Source organism: Oryctolagus cuniculus, chromosome 6 (assembly GCF_051225735.1).
Source record: "Oryctolagus cuniculus isolate XC-2025 breed Fujian yellow rabbit chromosome 6, ASM5122573v1, whole genome shotgun sequence".
In the NCBI taxonomy this organism is placed as follows: domain Eukaryota; kingdom Metazoa; phylum Chordata; class Mammalia; order Lagomorpha; family Leporidae; genus Oryctolagus; species Oryctolagus cuniculus.
Window position 1 is genome coordinate 130,457,221 of NC_142872.1, and position 9,914 is coordinate 130,467,134.

The 9,914-nt window shown below is 44.1% G+C and overlaps 1 long non-coding RNA gene across 1 annotated transcript in view; it reads left to right on the forward strand.

Annotated features, from left to right (window-relative positions):
- Positions 1-344, forward strand: part of LOC103348109 (uncharacterized) — a 42,078-nt gene extending 41,734 nt beyond the window's left edge. The window contains exon 5 of the long non-coding RNA XR_011389500.2: positions 198-344. This is a non-coding gene — a long non-coding RNA (uncharacterized LOC103348109). The remainder of the gene's footprint in view (positions 1-197) is intronic.
- The last annotated feature ends 9,570 nt before the right edge of the window (positions 345-9,914 follow it).

Genomic DNA, 9,914 nt, shown 5'->3' on the forward strand with positions numbered 1-9,914 from the left:
ATAAATTTCTTCTTTTCAGCTCTTCAGTTGGTAGAGATTGGGGGGCCATTGGAGAGAACACCGCTGAAGAATTTGATTTGCACAAAGGAAAGGAGTAGTTTATACTTTCACCAAGTTTTCTGCAAATGAAGAGAATAGAGGATAATTTTTTTTTCTGGGAAGTATTGAAAAGGTCCTTGTTTTCCCTATATCTGCAGGTTGCTGAACATTGTTTGGAACCAGGAAAAGGGAACTGAAGCTGCTTTGCAAAACAATGTGGTGTACCCATTTCCAGAAAGGAAAGCTATACAAATTAGGTTATATTGATGAACAATTTTCCATTTATCATTAAAAAAATTAGACTGTTCCTCCAAGAATTATTGTTTATCATTGGTACATGTGTGTCTGTTCTGGAAGTTCATGCATTCATCCATTCATTTGGCAAATATTTTTTTGTGCCTGCTATGTAGTTGCCAGAAATAAAGTAACAAACAAACATCACAAAAACAATCACCATTATGAAGATTTTTCATTTTAATGAGGTGACAGAATAATTGGGGCCTTGGTAATACCCTCTCCCTTGTTTACAAATGGCAACCTCTTACTGCGTCCTTGTCTGGTGGTAGACAAAAATCATATCCTTTCCTGAAGGGCTCCACTGTGGGGAGCAACTGGGAGCAACTCGGACTAGACTAAGTTACGGGAATTAAGACTTATTCTATGCATCTGCTCTCCCACAATATGGCGCTGGGAGAGGAGGAAACAGCTTCTACACAGCTGCCTCCAGTTCAACCAATAAACTGTAGGACCTGCTCCTGATTGGAGGAGAGCAGCGTACTCGGCGTGTGGGTAGCAGAGTTGGGATTGGTGGAAGAGGACTATATAGGAGGAGAGAGATAACATGCACCAGGAACATCTGAGGGAACACCTGAGCAGCCCCCAAAAAGAGCTGGCCGGCGGTGTGCTGCTCCCCCGCGGAAGTGGGGAAAGTGGCAGGGGGAACTGCCCTTCCACGGAGGTGGAAGGGACGGTAGCCAACCCGGGAAGAACCAGCAGCAAACCCGGGGAGGGCCGAGCAGACAAAAGAACAGTGCAGGGTTTAGTGTCGTTCCTCCACGAAGACGGGGAGCGACACTCCACCTTCCTGACTTAATTACCTACCTAAGGCTTGACCTCCAAGTACAACCATATTGGGGTTTAGGATTTTACCATATGGATTTGGGAGAGACACAAGCATTCAGTTCACAGTAACAACTCTCTGGGAGAAAAAGAAAAGCAGGTCCCGAATATCAAGGAGAGATTGGGAAATGTTGCACTCCTATGAGGCAAAGTATTACATGGGGTATTATACGCCAGGTTTCAGATTCAGTTTGTTTGTTTCTTTGTAATTCTAACTATTTCTTCCTAGTCCCTCAATAAAATTCCTTGTGTACATTCACAGGAGGGTTGAGAATATAGGAAGGCGTAGCTTCTGGATGAGATTATCTGGCTGGGCTGGCGCCGCGGCTCACTAGGCTAATCCTCCACCTAGTGGCGCCGGCACACCAGGTTCTAGTCCTGGTCGGGGTGCCGGATTCTGTCCTGGTTGCCCCTCTTCCAGGCCAGCTCTCTGCTGTGGCCCGGGAGTGCAGTGGAGGATGGCCCAAGTCCTTGGGCCCTGCACCCCATGGGAGACCAGGATAAGTACCTGGCTCCCGCCATTGAATTAGCGTGGTGCGCTGGCCACAGCACACCAGCTGCGGCAGCCATTGGAGGGTGAACCAACGGCAAAGGAAGACCTTTCTCCCTGTCTCTCTCTCTCACTGTCCACTCTGCCTGTTAAAAAAAAAAAGAGAGAGATTATCTGGCTGTGTTTTGTGTGCAATAACAGGGCATATTGAGGAAAGATTGTGTAACAGGGACTCCAGGCAAAAACCCACAGAAAAGGGAAGTGGAACAGAAAAGCAACTGTCAAGTAGATGTAGGGGCATAAAATAAATCCACCTTCTCTTAAATGTATCAGGGAAAGTGACAATGTGCAGTTAATATTGTCAATTTGACATATGTATCAGGGGCAAAAAAAAAAAAAAAATGAGGTAGGGAAGGTACTCTACAGAGTAGTAAACTAGTATTCCAATGAAAGTGACAAAAGTGTTCCTATAATTCCACCCAAACCAGAATTGAGAAAATTCCAGCACCCCTTTGCTATCATCTTCTGATATCTCTGTGGAACTGGAGGACTATCTGTCTTTTCACTCCCTTCTCTCTTGAATTGAAATCTAATTCTTCTGACCCTGTGGTGTGATGACTTCCAGACATCAGCGGGTCTGGCTCACCTGTTAGACTGGTGTGTCCATTCTTAGTTTTGACCTAAAGTCAAGTAAGAAAAATATATTCACTCTACTAGTTATGAATTCCATTTTACAGAGCACTAAAAGTGCTTGTAAAGTTTATGAATATCAAACTCTTAACATTTTTACTTCCTAATAATTGTCCCTTTTTTTGAAAACTCAGAAACAAATCCTTGAGACTTGGCTAGAGAAAAATAATGTTCTTTTTATGCTTGATCACCCCTTGCATCCACTTGTGGTTCTTGGGCCAATTTTCTTTTGAAGAGTTCATGGGCACAAGTACACACACTCTTAGTTCAACCTGTATCAACCCTCTAGACTTGTCTTGACTCTCAGAATAGATAGATCACCAAAATAGAATCCATGGTTCCTAAAGCTATTGCACTCATACAGCAGACTCCTAGAATGACAATTGCTTTAACTAGTACTCTGACCTCAGAATCAGTACTTAAGTCATTCTGGTCTAGCTGAAAAGCCCATGAGAGCATTTCAGGTATGGAAAGCCGAGACACTGAGCCAAAAATTGTCCAACATTAAGGATCTCTGTGAGACTCCAGTAGAAAGAGTGGTCATCAAAGAAGGAGGTACTTTTCTTTAGAGGGAGGAGAGAACTTTCACTTTGCTTATGTCCCTGTCTTTTTTATTTATTTATTTATTTGAAAGACAGAGTTACAGAGAGAAATAGAGACAGAGAGAGAGGTCTTCCATCTGCTGGTTCACTCCCCAATTGGCCACAACCGCTGGAGCTGCGGTGCTCTGAAGCCAGGAGCCAGCAGCTTTTTCTGGATCTCCCATGCTGGTGCAGGGGCCCAAGGACTTGGGTCATCTTCTACTGCTTTCCCAGGCCATAGCAGAGAGCTGGTTCGGAAGTGGAGCAGCTGGGACTTGAACCTGTGCCCATATGGGATTCTGGCACTTCAGGCGGCAGCTTTACCCACTACAACACAGTGCCAACCCCTCACTTAAACAATTTTCTATGAATTTATCCCTTATATTTGTATAGTGTTTTTTTGGGGGGGGGGCAGGCAGTGTGGACAGTGAGAGAGAGAGAGAGAGAGAGAGAGAGAAAGGTCTTCCTTTTCCATTGGTTCACCCCACAATGGCTGCTGTGGCCAGCACGCTGCAGCGGGTGCACCACGCTGATCTGAAGCCAGGAGCCAGGTGCTTCTCCTGGTCTCCCATGGGGTGCAGGGCCCAAGCACTTGGGCCATCCTCCACTGCACTCCCAGGCCACAGCAGAGAGCTGGCCTGGAAGAGGAGCAACCAGGACAGAACCGGCGCCCCGACCGGGACTAGAACCTGATGTGCCGGTGCCACAGGCTGAGGATTAGCCTATTGAGCTGTGCTGACAGCTTGTATAGTGTTTTAAAACTCCATAATATATTTACATGAATCATTTTATCTAAATGTCCTTGAAAAACCTCAATATATAAATAGTATTAACAAATGACCTTATGAGGCTCAGAATATAATATGTGAATTATTCAGTTCAATCTTCACAACAAATCTATTAGGTAGCTATTGTTGTCATCTCCAATTCACAGGTGAGGAAGTTGAGGAAGAGTGCGATGAAGGGCTTTGATCAAATTCAAGGTTGTTGAGAATATTAATAGTAGACTTGGGTTTAGAATTCTTGCATTACTTCCAGGATAACTTCTGAATGCTGGAGGCAAGGAGATGAGGAAGATGCAGCTCTTCTCCTTTCCCAACCTTGCCTTTCTTCTCTCGTGGTTCATGGCAGGACTTTTCCACCTGGGCACTATTGATATTAGACCTTTGATAATCCTCTGTTGGGGGATGGTCCTGTGCGTTGTTTGATGTTTCATAGCATCATTGGCTTCTCACTAGGTGTCATCAACACTCCCCCATTTCCCTAGTTGTGACACCAAAATATCCCCAGAAATCTCCACTATCCACTGCAAGGGGCAAGGCCATGCCCAAGGCTGGGACTCTGCTCTGTTTGGACTGTGCACAGATCCTGTGTCCAAAGGCTCTGGATGGCTTCCACCCTGAATGGAAGCTTCTCTGGTGCCTGGGCTGGCCTGCTGCGGTGTCTCCCGCCCTGGTGGGATCCCTACCCTGCCTTTTTTAGTGACTTCACCTTCAGTCACTCCTGCTCCTGAGGAGATTAGATTCACCTTTTCACCTCTCTTTCTTCTGTTCTCTCTAAAGTCCAGGAAAGGAAGTCAAGGAAAGACCCACACTGACTTCTCCTCTGATTCTGTATTTATTAGCCAAGCAAACAACAAGTGTATGTGGCTATGTGGCTGTTATACTGCAGGTGAAAATATGACATACATGGATTTGATTGGATTTATCTCTAATTGGGATGGTCAATTAGAGAAGCTGATCTATATTTACTCCTAGGAAAAAAATCTTTTCACAAGTCTATCAAAAAGCGTTTAATAAATCCCTAACCTGAATTTGTTTAGCACAGTAGCTTAAATGTCAGATGTATTGTTTCCATACAGAAATAAAGAGGCAATAATTTGGAATTTTATTTTAAGTATCACATATTTTTTTCACTTATCTGATCTTTCTACCACCCCTGGATATGCCCAGACTGCTTTGGAAAGCCTGGGTTGCTCCTTGTCTTTTGTGTGTTTTCGTACATTCTATTGGAATGTTTTCTTTCAGACATTTGTGTCTGCCAAGTCTATGACATTTCTCTCATGGTGTGTGGCGCTGTGAGTCACCAATGCTTACTGTTAAGCTGGGGCTTAATTTCTGCACTAATTCTGCTGTGTGCCCCACAGCCTACCAGGGCCGTGTTTATAGTGGACTCAGAAGTGGCTTTTGGAAGGATAGTGAGATTTCTGGAAAGAAAGACTTACAGGCCTTGATCAACTTGTTTTGTGATTTCAATTTATCAGGACAGTTGCTCTTAACTCACGGCATGTTGTGGTTTAGTGAAGGAATTGCTGCTCACTTTTCCAGTTTTGATTTACTAGTAAGTGACTACAGTGATGAAGGGCCTAGGGTTTTGTGTGGTTGACAGCTTTCAGCTCCTCTGAATCTTCTCCCATGTTCCATTTTCTGGTTTTCTTTTTGAATTATTTTTTTCCAGGAAAGTTTTCCTTACAGTCACCATTTGAATGATGCAGGACCCAGCCAGGTCGAGAGTTATGAGGCTGTGAAATAGGTTTAAATACGGCAGCTCTCACAAGTGGCTTCACTGGTCATGTGAGATTTGCAGGAACAACCATCGCCCCAATTATGCCTAACAACCTTCCCTCTTCACCACTGACCATTATCGGATGATAACATTACCCACTTTGGGAAGGGCATCTGACCCAGTGGTTGAAGTGCCACTCGGGTTGTCTGCAGTCCCTATCAGCAAGCCTGGGTTCCAGTGCCAGCTCCACTTTGAATTATAGCTTCCTGCTACTGTACACCGTGGGTGGCTGCAGGGGGTAGCTCACATAGTTGGGTCCTTAACACCCTTGTGGGAGATCTGGGATGAGTTCTGTGCTCCTGGTTTTGGACTGGCCCAATACCTGGTTGTGTGGGCTTTTGGGGATTGAAGCATGAGGATAAAGTCTCTCCTTGACAGAACTGCAGAAATCCAGAACCAGCTTCTTAACATAATCGGAAACCCTACTAAGAGGGGACTTAAATCATAAGGATTTTCTTGTTTCCTTGGTGGTATTTCCAGTGATGGTTTTATAACCTGCAGCTAAAAGTAACAATGGCCACTGAAGGTCAGCAACCAGAGTTCACACACTCATTACCAAGGTTAACGATAAAGCCCCAGGCTTTCGAGCTCTGGTAGAACCTCTTCTTTATGCCTCTCTAACTCTGTATATGTAGTTTATGAAGTTAAAGAAATACTTATCAATTAGGTTCATTTGGTCAATAGTGTAGATTAGCTCTGTTGTTTCTTTGTTGATTTTTTGTCTAGTTGATCTGTTCATTGATGAAAATGGGTTGTTGAAATCCCCCATTATTATTGTGTTGAAGCCTATTTCTCCCTTTAGATACATTAGCATTTGCTTTAAATAGCCAGGCACCCTAGCACTGTGTACATATACATTTTGAGATTGGATTATTCTTTATAGTCCTTGTCTATATTCTTGAAGAAGAGTATAGTTTTTCTATTTAATATTTGCTGAATTCTTTATTTGGTAAATGGTTAAGCTTGTGAGTATAAAGAAAATTCACAGTATGTCATTGTAAAAATTAAAAGAAAAACTAGAAGGAGAAGTGAAGGTGAGGGTGAAGGAGGGAGTCAGGATACTATGGATATTATGCCCTTAAAACTATATATATGAAATACCAAAAAGTTAAAAAATAAACAAAGAAATTTAAAAAGTACTTGCCAAGTACTTATACAACTGAACAATAAGATGTGTGGGTAATAGGATAGAAAATGATATAATTTCAAATCATGTTTAATTCAGAAGAATCTTTAAAATTGATGAAATCCAGCAGAAGCAATGTGAGAGAGTAGGTCCCAACATAAACAAGTCTACATAATATTTAAGTTTGGATTAATACAAAACCATGTAGAAGCGCTGAAATCCTGTACTCTGTAATTTAAATACTTTATGGCAGTTTACTTTGTCCTCAGGCCTGCCACTGTGGGGTTTCTCTTAGATTCTTCTTCACCTTGAAGTCACACTGTGGGTAGGCACTGTGGAGCTCATTTTCTTATTGCCTACAAAGGAAATAGCATAGCTAGGGAGCAGTTTTCCAGCTCTCCAAGACAAGTTCATACACTCTCCTTTGCCTTTTTACATCCAGGCCGCAGTATCTAAGCTAAAGTTTCTCTCAAACATTCTGAGCACTCTTGAAAGGGTTTGGCCTTTCGTTCATAATTGCATTTACATTAAGGGCAAAAGCAAAGTTGATAAAAGGCTTAGGCATACAGATGGCATTTTGAATATAACTCTTTAAGATATAGAGCCTTATAAGATTTGGAAATCAAAATTACTTTTGGACTGACAGTCTGTATGCAGGCAGCCGAGGTGCTAAGTTGCCTCCACAGCCTCTGAAAGGAAAAGATGAGCTCAATCTACCATGGCTGTGCTACCGAATGACTACAAGATGTTCGACTACGCTAACTCTGAGCAGGGTAATGCACTGTGACATGTTCAGAGGAAGTATTGGATTCCACGAGACAAGAAAGCCAGTGATACAGGCTTTTATGTAGGTTGATTAATAAACTGCACAAAGCATTACACCCACATCAATGAGCTTTCTCTGGAATAATGCATAACAAGAGGTGAAAAACTTCTCCTCCAATAGCTGGCAGCAAAATTCATCTCAGGAATGGAACAGGCTCTGGTGGGCAGAGCACTAGAGGACAACTCTGGAGAAGGCCTGTGTTAACTGGTTCTGCAGAGACCCGAGGGCACTGGCACACTTCTCAACACAAGGACAAGAAACATCTTTGTGCTGTTGGAGAAGGGTGACGGAAGAGCAGTGGTGGAGGGTAAGGTGTAGAGACACAGTGTGGCCCCAGAGCCATAGGACAGTGGAAGGGCTGAGGGCTTCCGAGGGCATCTTGATCAGTTTGAAGATCTTTGCAGTGGGAGCTCTTCTGCAGCCCTCCTCCAGGTCTCCAATAGAATCTGGTCAACAGCGACAGCAACATCACCTTTTATGAGTGGAGTTTTGTGGAGTCCAAGGAAGGGGCTGCACCATACCTCCAGGCCTGTGCACTGCTGGTCAGAGACAGCATTCACAGGGTGGTGAGGAGGTGCATAGACTGAAGAAGGTGGGGGGAGGGGCGGGGGAGTAGGAAAATGTTAAGCACCAGCACCTTGTCTTCCTGCTGCTTTTTTGGAAATGATTGGAAATCATGGGAAGGGTTTGAGGATTTGAGGAACACCTTCAGTTTTTTTTTCCTTCTTTTAAAAAATTGATTTACTTTATCCTATATTTTTGTTTTTAAAAAATATTTATTTTGTTTCTTTGAAAGGTAGAGTTACAGAGAGGAAGACAGAGAGAGAGAGAGAGGAGAGAGAGAAAGAGAGAGAGAGAAAGAGAGACAGATCCTCCATCCTCTGCTTTATTCCCCCAAATGGCCACAAGAACTGGGGGCCGAGTCAGGCCAAAGCCTGGATCCTGGAATTGCATCTGGATCTCCCATGTGGATGCAGGGATCCAAACATTTGGACCATCCTCTGCTGCCTTATCAGGCACATTAGCAGGGAGCTAGGTCATAAGTGGACCAGCTGGGACTCAAATCAGCACCCATATTGGATGCTGGAATTGCAGGGGGTGACTTAAGTTGCCACGCCACCATGCCAGCCCAGAGAAACACCTACCTGTTACTTGCAATTAGACTGGTGAGGTCTACACTGGACAGGGGTTTGGCCATTTATGTCTGGACTGTTCTTGTGTCCACAGGCCAGGCCTGTTTATTTGCAGCTCCAAGTGCCTCTTCTATGCCTCTTGCTCCTCTAGTTGGCTTCAGGGCATTGGGAGAGAGCCTGTTGTAGAGCCTGGGCAGTTTAGAAGGAGGGAGGAGAGTAAGGTCAGAGTTCTGTTCCCCTAACTTCCTCCCTGCGCCATCACCTTGGGTTAAATGTGGCCTTGTTGTGAAGATCACTGCTTTCTTTCCAGGGAACTGTCTTTCCTTTCAGGTTTAAATAACCCTTCCCTTCCCTCTTAGCTCATCCTTAGGGCAGGTGGTTGGCAATCTTGGTTTGCCAGGGCTAAGGGCATTTCTAGACATGGGATTTTGAGTTTTTAAACTGGGAATCTGGGGATGATGTTGTGGTGCAGTGGGTTAAGCTGCTGCCTGTCATGCCAGCATCCCATATAGGCACAAATTCAAGTCCCAGCTGCTCCATTCCCAATCCAGCTCCCTGCTAATGCACCTGGGAAAGCAGCAGAGGATGATTCAAGTGCTTGGTACCCTGCACCCATATGGGAAACCCAGATGTATTTCCAGGCTCCAGGTTTTGGCCTGGCTCAGCCCCCAGCCTCAGTGCTTGTAGCCATTTGGGGGAATAAACCAGTGGATGGAGGATCTCTCTCTCTCTCTCTCCCTCTCTCTCTCCCTCTCTCTCTCAGTTTATCCCTCTCTGTGTGACTGCCTTTCAAACAGGTAAAATAAATCTTAAAAAAAAAACACACAAAATACTTGGAAGTCCCAGACAAATGGGGGCAAGTTTGTCATCCTAGTTCTAGAATCATTGTCGGGTGGCTGGTCTAGGCTCTTGTCTCCAATGCAAGAAAGAATTCAAGGATGAGATGGAGGCAAAGGTCAGCAAAGAAGCAAGATTTATTTGCATGCAAAGCAAAAGTACACACTCAAGAAAGAGTGCAGGTATGCTCGATAGAGAGCTGCACTCGTTGAGATTCCAGTCCATCCCTTTAAATGATCTAGAGGCATAAGGGATAGTGTCTGGCACAGGGGTTAATTGAATATTCATAAGGGATGGAGTTTGGGGTGGGGCTCAAGTACTGGCCTTTTTTTTTTTTCAAAACTTGGAAATGTCATGCTGTCAAGTGAATGATGGAAATAGGTGTATCAGCCACGGTAATTTTATTACAATGACTTTGTAAGAGCTAAAGGGAATTATGAGGATGCTGCTGGCAGCCATGTTAGTTATTTTTAGCTGGTACCAATTTCAAGCTGCGAAACCAAGGAAG